Below are 12,879 nucleotides of genomic sequence, written 5' to 3'. Positions count from 1 at the left end.
TAACTATAGTCCATAGCTTGCAATTGGCATATTTTCCTGAAATACCCCTCTATTATTAGCTCTTTTTACAGTGTCATACATTTGTACTAGTTCATGCAAGAATTTATTTAAATATGTATTGTTAATCGGTGACATAGATGACCCTAAACAATCCCTTTCAACCAAATTCACCTACAATTCAGCACTTTTTCTTATATTCCCAATAACGAGCTACCCTACCCCATATCTATTTCCAAACATTTGAAGTTCAACCTCATTATACCTTCTGAACCTATCAGGTTACTGCTCCTCCTTCTCTAGCTTCTGTCTATTTCCAGGTTTCCTGTATTCTACATTTTATCACTCTGAGTTTACATATTCAAGTTAGTTCATATTAGCGAAATCATACAATAGCTATCCTTTTCTGTCTGACTTATTTCACTCAGCATTGTGTCCTCAATACTTATCCATGTTGTTGCATGCTTCAGGACCTCATTTCTTCTTACTGTTGCATAATATTCCATTGTATGTATATACCATATTTTGTCTGTTCCATTCATCTGTTCATTGGCATTTGGATTGTTTCCATCTTTTGGCAACTGTGAACAATGCCACTTTGAACATAGTTGTGTGTTCCGGTTTGCTGAAGCTCCCATTATATGAAATACCAGAAATGGATTGGCTTTTATAAAGGGAATTTATTAGGTTACAAATTTACAGTTCTAAGGCCATTAAAGTGTCCAAGCTAAGGCATAAACAAGAGGATAACTTCACTGAAGGAAGGCCAGTGGCGTCTGGAACACCTCTGTCAGCTGGGAAGGCATGTGGCTGGTGTCTGCTGGTCCTTTGCTCCTGGGATGCATTTCAAAATGGCTTTCTCCAAAATGTCTCTGGGCTTCTGTCTCTCTTAGCTTCTCTCAGCTATCTTCTTGGTTCTCCTGAAGTGTTTCTCTCTAAGCATCTGGGAGTCTTCTCTTAGCTTCTCTGGGGCAAACTCTGGGCTTCATCTCTTAGCTTAGCATCTCCAGACATCCTTCTGTCTGCATTTCCAAGCATCTTCAAGTGTCAGCTCTCTTAAGTTCTCCAGTGAGCTAATCAAGACCCACCCTGAATGGATGGGGTCCACACCTCCATGGAAATAATTTAATCAAAGATCTCGCCCACAGTTGGGTGAGTCACATCTCTATGGAAACAATCAAAAGGTTCCACCCTAATCAAAAGTCTCATAAGTCTGCCCCCACAAGACTGCATCAAAGAACCATGGCTTTTGTGGGGGACACAATAGATTCAAACCAGCACAGTGGGCAAATGTCTGTTCACCTGCTTTCAGATCTTTTGAGCATATACTGAATAGTGGAATTGCTGGGTCATATGGCAACTCAATATTTAATTTTCTGAGAACTACCAAACTGTCTTCCACAGTGGCTATACCATTTTACACTCCCATCAGCAGTGAATAAGTGTTCCTATTTCTCCACATCTTCTCCAACACTTGTAGTTTCCTGTTTGTTTAATAGCAGCCATTCTTATAGGTGTGAGATGATAGCTTCTTGTGGTTTTGATTTGTATTTCCCTTATAGCTAATGAAGATGAACATCTTTTCATGTACTTTTTAGCCATTTGTATTTCCTCTTTGGAGAAGTGTCTATCTTTTGCCCATTTTATGATTGGGTTGTTTGTTGTTTTATTGTTGAGTTGTAGGATTTCTTTATTTAAACTGGGTATCAAACCCTTGTCAGATATATGGTTACCAAATATTCTCTCCCATTGAGTTGGCTGCCTTTTCACTCTTTTGACAAAGCCCTTTGAAACATAGAAGTTTTCAGTCTTGTGGATTTCTCATTTATCTATTTTTCTTTCATTGCTTGTGCTTTGGGTGTAAGTTCTAAGAAGCTACCTCCTATCACTAAGTCTTGAAGATGTTTCCCTATATTTTCTTCTAGGAGTTTTATGGTACTGGCTCTTATATTTAGGTTTTTGATCCACTTTGAGTTAATTTTTGTATAGGGTATGAGGTAGGGGTTCTCTTTCATTCTTTTGGAATTGATATTCAGTTCTCACAGTACCATTTATTGAAGAGACTATTCTGTCCCAGTTCAGTGAATTTGGGGGCCTTGTCAAAAATCAAATTACCGTAGATCTGAGGGTCTATTTCTGAACTCTCAATTCAATTCCATTGATCAGTATATGTATCTTTGTGCCAGTACCATGCTCTTTTGACCACAGGGGCTTTATAAGCTTTAAAGCCAGGAAGTATAAGTCCTCCCACTTCATTCTTCTTTTTCAGGATGTTTTTGGCTATTTGAGACTCCTTTCCATTCCAAATAAATTTGATGACTAACTTTCCAGTTCTGTAAAATAGGTTGTTAGAATTTTGATTGGTGTTGCATTGAATGTGTAGATCAATTTGGGTAGAACTGACATCTCAATGACATTTAACCTTCCTATTCATGAACACAGAATGTCTTTCCACCTATTTAGGTCAACTTTGATTTCTCTAAGTAATGTTGTGGTTTTCTGAGTACAGGTCATTTACATCCTTGGTTAAAATTGTAGGTACCTGATTCTTTTAGTTGCTATTGTGAATGGAATTTTTCTCTCATTTGCCTCCTTGGTTAGCTCATTCCTAGTGAAGAGAAACACTACTGATTTTTGTGCATTGATTTTATATCCTGCTGCTTTGTTGAATTTGTTTATTAGCTCAAGTGGTTTTGTCATAGATTTCTTGGGATTTTCCAAATATAAGATCATGTCATCAGACATTTATTTTTCTCTGAATTATACTGAAAGAATAGATTGAAACTCAGCATCTAGGCAGCGGACGATAAATTGGCTGAGTTCTAATTGAAAGGGTTGTATTATTAAGTTTTATTTTCCATCCTATCATGCCCAGCAAATAAATAATCCCATTTACATTTCAGCCTCCAAACATGCTTATCTCTTTAGTTGGGTGTGATGGGAATACTGTGTGCACAAATGGTTTATGTTGAGTATATCTTGTGTGTGTAGCCAAGTAGTTTAAAGTGTAGTATTTTGCATGGATATTAAACCTTTAGTGGACTGAGAGAAGATAAAATAGAAGGGGGTGAAATAATTTAACTGCTAGTTTCTGTTTCTAGTTGGAAACACAGTTTATCATTGCATGTTAAAGAAGGAGGCTTTGGAGCCTCTAAATGATCAAGCCAAATGGTAAAATTCTACCAACTTACTGTGAATTGATTAGCTTTATTGGAATGTATTGATTCCAGCCACCTTTTTTTTTTTTTTTTTTTTTTTTTTTTTTAAGTTTATCTTACTTGTACACCAGATCCACTCTTCGCTGCCCATTCAGGTTGTCCCCCCACCCCCACCCCCCCCAATCATTTATGAGGGCCTGATTCATTAGATTAAAACTCTCTAGTGCTAGCTAGTTGTGGTAATGGGGAGTGAATTAAAGTAGCCCATTGTCAGGGTCAGACCAAATCAGAGAAGTAATAGAAGAGTCCCCAAGGCCTGGTGACTGAAAGTACTCAAATTCTATTTTGTAGTCTAGTTAAAAACAATCTAAAAAATGCTATAAATCATTTCTCTTTCTACATACTGATTTACAGAAAATATCTAGGAAGACTAGAGAAGGATATTTTACTCTTGCTATGATAATTTAATGTTAACTGGATATGCCAATTTGTTGCATTTATATAGTTCTGACTTTTTCCAAAGTATTTCAGTGTATGATAGTTTCAAGTTTGGAAGGTACATAGTACATGTATTTGTCCCCAATTTATAGGTGACTAAATGGAGGTTCAGGGTAAAGTTTGATGGTTTATTTCAATTCACAAAACTGATTAGTGGTGGAATGGAATTAAGATCCAGATTTTTTAATTTCTAGACTTTTGAATTGACAGCTAGGAGTAAGAAAGGCATATAGTTACTAAGGCAATGGGACAGAGATTCTAGTACTCTTGTCACTTCCAGTGCATTCTCAACTATGATAGGCTTTAGTTACTCCTCTACCACACTGGGAAAAGCTGTTAAAATATTTTAAAATCAGTAATAACAGTTGAAGGAAAAAGCGTGATTTGCTTGTTTTGTTAGAAATAGACGAATGGAAGGAACTTGGCTTATGCAAAGCACTTCTTTCCTACTTGTGTTTTAGGGTCAGTGTGTCACTTAAAATGGGCTACTGCAAAGTCAATAACGATGGTGAATTATTGTTAGATGATGCACTACCTTTCTTCTATACATCATAAATGGATCAAGTATGATAATTTTTGTTTCTATTCTCACTATAAATAATCATGGTGGATAATTTGCTCGTTTGTCTCAGGACTGTATGATTTAAAGCATCACTATGTTTTTCCATTCTAGAAATGGACTAATAAAACCTGCCTCTGGAATGAATAAATATGTTGTTAGAGATGTTGGGATTATGTAAATAGAAATGTTTATCTTCTCCTTGAGTAAAGAGATATAATCCTAAATGCAAACATTGTCAATCAAAGGGTTTGAATGTGTCCTTCAGTCTAGTCAAATCACTTTGTATAGCTGGAGTTCAATCAAATACCACTTTTAATCAGCTAATTACAAAAACACATCAGATTTTTCTGCCAAACAAATGACTGGGGAGGAATAACTGTATACATTTATAGCCCTAGAATTATTTTTTCCCCCCAACAGAATAGTCCTTTGAGGAGACCATGCTAACAAGATTAAAGTCTTACATGCTCTGGCCTTTTTCTAGGTTTGATCCTAGACCTCAGTTGGAGTAACATTTGTGTGGTGCATGCCTCACAACCTCAGTGCTTGTTGGTTTCATTTCAAATTTTGAAATAATTGCTCATTAGTTTAGGAAGAATTTTGGAAAACTTGAGAGTGTTTAGGAAAGAAAAGTCGTTCAACACTATGCCTCCACCCTGAACAAATTCACTGATCTCCATGTTCTCTTTCTGCATTGGCCTTTTCTCACCAAGTTTTGCAGGTTTTATGATGTTCAGAGAAGGAAGAGCCTGGAGCATGACTTGACCCCACAGTGATGCCATCAGTTTGGTATAGGGGCAATTTCCTGGCCCTCTCTGAAAAGAGTGTTCAAACTTCCTATGGTCCTTCTTTAAAGAATAATACTTCTTTAAGTCTGTATAATGTTTAAGTTTTTCTAAAAGACTTTAATTTATAATCCTACAAAATTGGTAGAATATATGTTCACCCCATTGAGGCCCAGTGAGGTTAAGAGATTTGCCCATGTGGGTTAGTGGAGCACAGACAGGGATCATGTCTGTTTCCTTTCAGATCTTTGTTTCTGTACTAGGAAATTCAAAAGTAATGTAATTGCAAAGGTGAAAGAATCTAGTCATCTTCCTACTACCAGTGCAGTCTCAGTTACAATAGGAAGTCATATCTCAGGTAGGTATCTGTTACACTGAATGCATGCAATAAATATTTTTTAAAAAACTGCAAGAGGTGAGAAAATAACATACATTCCAATCCAGGGACCATTGGAAGATACAGATAACTTTTTTCATCACTATTTTCTATTGCCTTTTGCCTACTTCTTCTGCCAATAGGGTTTTATTAGGGGGAAAAACGGAAGCATTAGGAAAAAAGCAGAAGTTGACAAGATTTTCACATGTCAACAACCTAGCATATTGCTGGGAACTTGAGAGAATACAATACTGGAAGGATACTGATAAAGAGCTTGGCATAATACTTGTTTTGTTTTTTCTCTCTGCACATTTTCTAGGCAAGTCTCTGGATGCCAAGGCAGCATGGCTAGGCTGAAGTGTATGTGACTTGGTCAGAATTTGAGTGAGTTTCAGAAGTTTCTCTTTCCCCAAGCTAGCTGGAAGTCCTGTTGGGATATTAATAGACAAAATGGGTCTTGGCCCAAAAGGCTGGGGGAAAAGGTAGAGCTCTTTTCAGGGAAGCAGAAAATAAGAGATGTTCTGTAAACAGAGGTATCACATTCTGAAAGGCAGTGATAGAGACTGGCCTGGCAGGTCAGGGATGTCAGCCATTAAGTGTTGTCATGCAACCCCTAGAGTAATGCTTATCAACTCTAAAGACAGAAGAAGACTAAATATATGCCCTAAGGTTCACCGGTGGTTTATGGAAACAATTGGGAAATTGCTTTGGAATCTCACATTTCATACTAAAAATGAATGTAGATTTTTGCACTTAACTTTTCTGTTATTTAAATTGCCCAAAAACAGGAAAAATAGAAACTCAAGAAACAAGTGCACTGTTTATATTGGGAATTACCTTACCCTCTGGTATACCTCTCTGGATCATCTCCAGAGAGTTCTTGCACCTCAGATTAAGAATCATAACTCTACTAAAAATAAAATATTAAGAAATGCAGCAATCTAACATGACTGTTCAAAAGGATCATACAACTGGGTTCTACGCCATTTGATTAATATCCAAGACAAAGAATCAGTATGGTATAAAATGAGGAAAAATACCTGGTGACAATTCAAATACTTTTTTCCATGCCTGTTGTTCGGTTATAATGGAATGCTTTCCCCTTTTGATGAAACAAAAGTACACAAGCAAAAATTGTTCTGTCTGATAAGGAAAATTATTAGTGGTAGTAGGAAGAGCCTTAGGAGACATGCCCTGTTCCTGACTGAAGCACCAATGAGCTTGGGACCTTAGGCAATATGTAACCCCTGTAGCTTGGGGGACTATGTAATTTACTGTCTCTCTGTGGAGATACTATTCAAGATTACAAGGGGTCATTGAGCATAAACCAGAATTATCTCAGGAAAGCCAGTCACCCCTTCTTCAATTGTCTGTTCATTGGAGAAATGGTGGGGTTGGATTAGATTAGATGTTTCCAAAGATTTTTGCTTCAAGAAGCCAAAATGTTAAAGCATGGAAATGAAGCATGGAAAGGGGATGGATTCTACTTTCCCAGCCTCCCTTCCATGCACACCCCATCCAAGAAGCCCGAGCGATCCCTGGAGCACAGTTTGAAAATCGCTGTTACTCAGCTAATCTCTTAGGCCTGCTTTGATTCTGACATTCCATAAGTGTATATTCCACCCATCATTTACCCTTAGCTCTAATCTCATGCCACCTCTTCAGGTTCATATGGTGCTAGGCAAATGCAAATCCTATCAGAAGATAAATAATATCTCACCTAAGACAACATGGAATTCCTTTTGGGCTGCATCCTTTTGTTTTGCCTTTCCTGTTTAAATTCATATTTTCATCTTCAAAGCCCACAGTGTGGCATCTTTAAATCTCTCTCTGACTTCTGATTTCATCATCAAATTTCTGACTCGCTGCCTTCCTCTTTCCCTTATAAGGACCCTTGTGATCACATTGAGTCTTCCTGGATGAACCAAGATTATCTCATCTCAAGATCCTGTACCAATCACATCTGCAAAGTCCTTTTGCCAGGCTAGGAAACATATTCACAGGTTCTAGGGATTAGGATGTGGATGTCTTTGGGGTCATTCTGTCTCCCATAGGTAGTAATCACCACCACCAGCAACCACCACATCAACAATAGTTAGCATGTCTTAAGTTCTTACTAAGTTCCAGGCAGGAGCGCTGTCTTATTTAATGTTCCCAACAACTTTAAGGGGTAGGCGGTGTTATCCTCACTTGACATTTGAAGGCAGCGAGGCTTTTTGAGATAGCACACAGCAAGTCGGCCACAGAGAAATGATTCAAATCCAGGCATTTTGATGCTGATGCTTCTACTCTTCACCATGACGCGATTACATGGTTGTTACCCCTTAGTAGAGATAGACTTAAGTGAAAAGAGGGTGGTTTCTCTAGGTCACATGGCAAAAGGGCCTTTGCAGATGTGATTCATAAAGGGGTGAGAATGCAAACAGAATCTCTGACTCCTAACCTGTCTTAATTCTGCAGGTGCCAGTGATATCAGGCCCCTGTTCTTCCTTTGATCTTTACTTTCAGCCGGGGCTTCTGTAACCTTTGTGTTGATTTCTTTGTTTTGTTTCCCTTTAAAGATGCTGCTTATTTACACGTGAAGGCAGCTGGGCAAATGCTGTCACTTAGATTGTGATGTCATGTTGTTGAGAGTTAATGGGGAAACCTTGAGCCTGGAGTAGCTGAGTCTTCCTGGTTTGTGATTGCTTTTATGCCCTCTCAAGTGGAGTTTGTTCTTGGTGTGGTTTATTGTGGGTCCAAGTGACCACTGCTGCTTGTTTGGAGTAGAGACCCTAACTCATATTGAATTTTAAGCACAGTCCCTGGGAGGGAAAGCCCATGTTTTATGGAACCAGCCACAGTGTAATTATCATAACAACTTGGTAATACTCATTTTGTCTTGGCTTACTGCATCAGAGTATGATGTACAGCAGTCATTCCAGCCAGCTGAAATGGGCTCTCACCTTATTCTTGTCAGGCGTATATTGATAAATAACTCTCTTTCGTGACACACATTTCAAAGTCATCAGTTTTTTTTTCTTTTTTTTAATGCTGCTGACCTTCCCTTAAGCTGCAGGGTTGTATAAAGGGAAGCTGCTGGAGTAACACTGATTGTGCTGCTTTCTGTTCCTGAGCAATCTTATCAGATATTATATATGTATATGTAGAGGGGAGGGGAGAGTGGTGAAGAAAGAAATGGGTAGGTGGTTGAATCCATATTCTTGGAGCATAATATCATAGTCTCATAATAATATATTTCTGCCATACGACAAAAATACTTGAAATAATGTTAAATTTAATACTCTTTATATGGTGAATTTGACACACTCTGGAAAGAGTATAGGCTATACAAAGAGGACATTCATTTTCTCATTCAAGCATTCTATATGCATGGAACTGTTAATGTCTAATCTTTCCTTGCTGATAAGTAACCAGTAGTAGTATTTAAGTTTTGCATATGGAGAAACGGAGGTGGGTTGGTGAGAATTTGAGGGAAAACATATCAAGATTTTGTTTTGTATTCTAATAGGTAGGAAAGTATTCATCTATGTTTTTGGAAGATTAATAGATATTCCTTAGAAGAAAAGTAAAAGGCAGGGTAATGATGCATTCTTTATTTCCTTCTGGGAGAAAAAAATCTATATTTACGTTCCAAGGCTTTGAGAAGTCTAGCAGCAGAGAAACCTATTTGATTAACAGTTTCACTGAGCATTTGATAAATAGGGCTCCCTTTCCAGCTGAACATCTTTGGACATCTCACAGAACACTGGTTGCTTTAGGGCAATAATGATGAAGAGGAAACCAAAGTCAGAATTACGTCTTTTCTTCCTAGTCTTCTGCATGGTGACTCAGCTATGGGACACTCATGGCACTTTTATTCGTTATTGAGAGCTGATACATTTTCTCCCCTCAGGTATGTTAAAAAGCCATTTCTTGTGGTTTGCACCACACAGAGTTCCATCTATGAATTGATTTGAACAATGTGTAGAACATTCTATTCCGCCTCTTCTCCTGTGCTTCTCGAAATATGAGTGTCTGCTAAGGGAGGTTATGAGGTCTCCCTTGGAGAATTCTAAAGAAACATAGTGATCACCATTTTACAGGATGGCTAGAGTTCAGTCTTCGAGGAAACAGGGACTAATATGTATGTTGAAGTCTGTATCATTTCCTAGACTATTATGTTTTAAAATGTGGAAGTCTAGTGCTTAATAATAAAGAAAACTCTTAAGCTCTTTGTATACAATGGAGAGAATCTTAGAAATAAGGCAGTTATACTTTCTTTCTTTAAATGACACGGAAATTTATGTCTAAAGAAGTGAGTTACCCAAGGTCATTACACAAGAAATGACTGTAGAGTCTGGATCTCCCAACTCCCTAAGAATGTGCTTACTTGTTTTGTTAATGGTAATCTTAAGAAATTAAGATAAATAAAAATAATTAGAAAAGTGATATTAACCCTTCTTGATGGCATTCCCTCTTTAAGAAGCAAGATGGAAAAGAGCTATGTCCTCACTGCTATTGGCTCTCTAATGTTTGGCCTGTTTATTTAGATAAAGACTTCTTATCCAATGTTAAGTTATTCCAATCCAAAAGAGTTGGAAGAAAGTATATTCGAGCTAACTGGGTAGGCAGGACCCATGCCATCGTTTATTGTTTATTTCATAGATATTCTGAGATCTGTTCTTGGCCCTGCTGGCTTGCTGGGTATTTGACCAAAATCTCCTGAGTGCTGGTGGTCAGTGTGTTGTATGTAATTTAGCAGAGTCAGCGGCTTTTTCTGATTCAAAACAGCCTTTGTGTACTCTGTTGTCTACCCATGGTTAACATTATCCAAATAACAATGCAACTTGATGATTTTGAGGCAATTGTTAATTTCTGTCTGAAGAAGCTCCCCCATGTTCCATTTGTCAGACACTGTTGTGTCTGTTTTCTTTTCCTCTCTCTTTTTAATTTTTGGAGCAACAGCTTTGTCTGAATTTTTAGGGTAAATGAGTTTTGCATTTATGTTCTGGTTGGAAAAAGGGATGTGGTCCTATGAAAGGGGGGTAGACTCATCCAGCACTGTCTATATTTTTAGTCAAAGGAATTTTATGCTAGGGTAAGTTGATAATGGAGCACGCAAATGTATACTTTTGCTGAAATTTTTCAAGAATTTTCTTCCTTGGTGTTACAAATTAGAGTTAGAGGCAATCGAGATAGTAACTCCAAGTTGTATAAGATGATTTAAAATGTTTAGGTATTAAAGAGCTCAGGAAGAAGAAATAGCCACTCATTTCTGTGACTGCTGAAATGCTGACTGTTTATTTTCAATAAACATAATAACTAGTTTCATATGAGTATGTAATTTCTAGGAAGAAATTATTAGGAAGAGCTGGAGTAAAGTGGAACATACGTAAGGCATATTTGCCCATTAAAATGTAATTCTTGGTACACACTCAGTTTTCATTGTTAGGAGGGAAGTCAGATAAAGACAATGTATTAAAAATACTTCTCGGCTTCAGAAATTTTAAGAGTTTGCATATTTTCTTGGGTTCCGTTTGCATGGTTACTCATTTGGCATGCTGTGGTAAAAGTATGTCTTTATGATGATTAAAATGAAAAGGATAGGAGATATAATTATTGGGCTTTTTGAAAATTATCTCCCAAGGCAGGGCTGGCAATGAAATCATCTATGTTGCTTCAATAAAGCTATAAAAATAAGACATTCTGTGAGCACAAATAGGATCAGAACCCATTAATAGTTAGGTGTAATAAAGACAAGAAAAAATCTGTTGGCACTGTCATATGACATGCTCTTTTGCTGTCCTGATTAGCTGCTGATCTGAAGACTTTCTGTTTATTTCATTTGGGTTTTGGTTGGTTAGTGAGTATGAGTTAGCTTCTCTAGTCAGGTCAATTTTGCGTCACTGATGGGATTAAGCTATATGAGGACCTTACCGTTCCTTGGATTGTGGTGAAATTCACCGAGTTCTAGACTCTTCTGCTGAGCAACACCCCTTCCGTCCCCCGCTTGCTGAAAGAGCCATGTGCTATGGGAGCGTGAAGAGGAATTGCCTGCTGTTTGAATGCCACTTCTTGGTGGGTGGTAGTTGCTGGGGGATGAGGGATTGTGTCACAGAAGCCTTCACAGAGGAGATGTTTGAGTAGAGTTTTATAGGATCTGTAAGAGTTTGGCAGGAGGCATGGAGATGTGAAGCAGCGTGGTGTATCCAGAAAACCAAAAACTGAAAGTGAAAGATGACCTAGAGTGCTCTGTTGGAAGTGGCAGTAGTTCCAAAGGCAGACAAGGACTGTATCACACAGGGACTTAGATACTGTGCTAAGGATTTAGAACCCATGGCGATGGAGTGAGACTGATAGGCTTGCATATTATAAATATAAATATACAGCAGTTTGAGGGTTGGATTGAAACACAGCTGAGACTTGAGAGTAGAAGTTTAGTAAAAATGTGTGTTTAGCAGTTTATCATAAAGAGGTGAGGGCCTAAGTTAATGTAGTGGCAGCAGGGATGAGACTAAAGGATGAATAAAGAAATTCAGGTGCTGAATCTTCAAGACTTGGTAATATATTAGAAATATATTGTGAAGGATTGTAATGAAAGTTAAATGAGATAATGTATCTTAGGCGTTTGACATAATGCCTGACATAGAGTGAACACACGGGAAATGGGAACTTGTAGTTTCATTGTTACCTCCATTAACAGTAACAAACACCGTGGAGATTCCTGTTTGTACTAATAAGAGCTACAGTTTCACATCTGTATACCCCATCTCCAGTCACTCTATTTGTCTAGAGTTTTATTCTACAAGTATTCTTTAGAGTTTTATTTTAATCTTGTTTACACTACACTGTTTCTTCTAATTAGGAGATCAAGTTATTCATAACTCTCTTGGTAACACCAGCAAACAGTTCTTTGACAGGATATATTTAGTTTAAAACTGGGATTGAGAAGTGTGAACTAGAGTATTTGTCACTTTTATGCTCTGCCTTTACATTCTACCATTTATAGGTGACTATCAGTTTATGCCAGTTCTGTTGGTTGTTTCAGATGTCTTGAGGGGTCATTCACTCACCCATGCATCAAATGAGCTCTGGGCAAGGATTCAAAATTAAATAAGATGGATTTTGCTCTTAAAAGTTTATAAAGCACTTTCCCAACTGGGAGGAAAAAACCAAGCACCTGTGCTGATTGTTATGGGAGTAATAGTCTCTTATGGGTTGGGAAAGACAGGGAAGGTATAAAATAACGGGTTGGGTAAGAAGGATGTTTTCCAGGATCCTGTTCTGGGCCATTATCCTATTTGTGCTGCTGGAACTGACATGGCATCATGGTATTCTTCAGTTCTGTGATTGAGTTAATAATTCAGTTAATCTTCACTGCAAACATGGGTAATTCTCCAGGTAGAATCCTGCCTTAAAAGGGAACTGTTAATTTAATTACTTTTAGTTAGTATCATTTTTCTTTGATGTTGAAACACTTACCATGTTTCAAAATCTCTGAAATCAGGATATATCTTAAAA

At 37.7% G+C, this 12,879-nt stretch overlaps 1 protein-coding gene across 2 annotated transcripts in view; it reads left to right on the top strand.

Annotated features, from left to right (window-relative positions):
• NAV3 (neuron navigator 3) overlaps positions 1-12,879 on the top strand; it is an 855,568-nt gene that overhangs the window by 18,894 nt on the left and 823,795 nt on the right. The gene's annotated exons all lie outside the window — the stretch shown is intronic.

The sequence above is a fragment of the Choloepus didactylus genome, chromosome 8 (genome assembly GCF_015220235.1).
Source record: "Choloepus didactylus isolate mChoDid1 chromosome 8, mChoDid1.pri, whole genome shotgun sequence".
NCBI lineage: Eukaryota > Metazoa > Chordata > Mammalia > Pilosa > Megalonychidae > Choloepus > Choloepus didactylus.
Note: the sequence above shows the minus strand (reverse complement) of the source record. Positions and strands in the feature narration are given on the sequence as shown.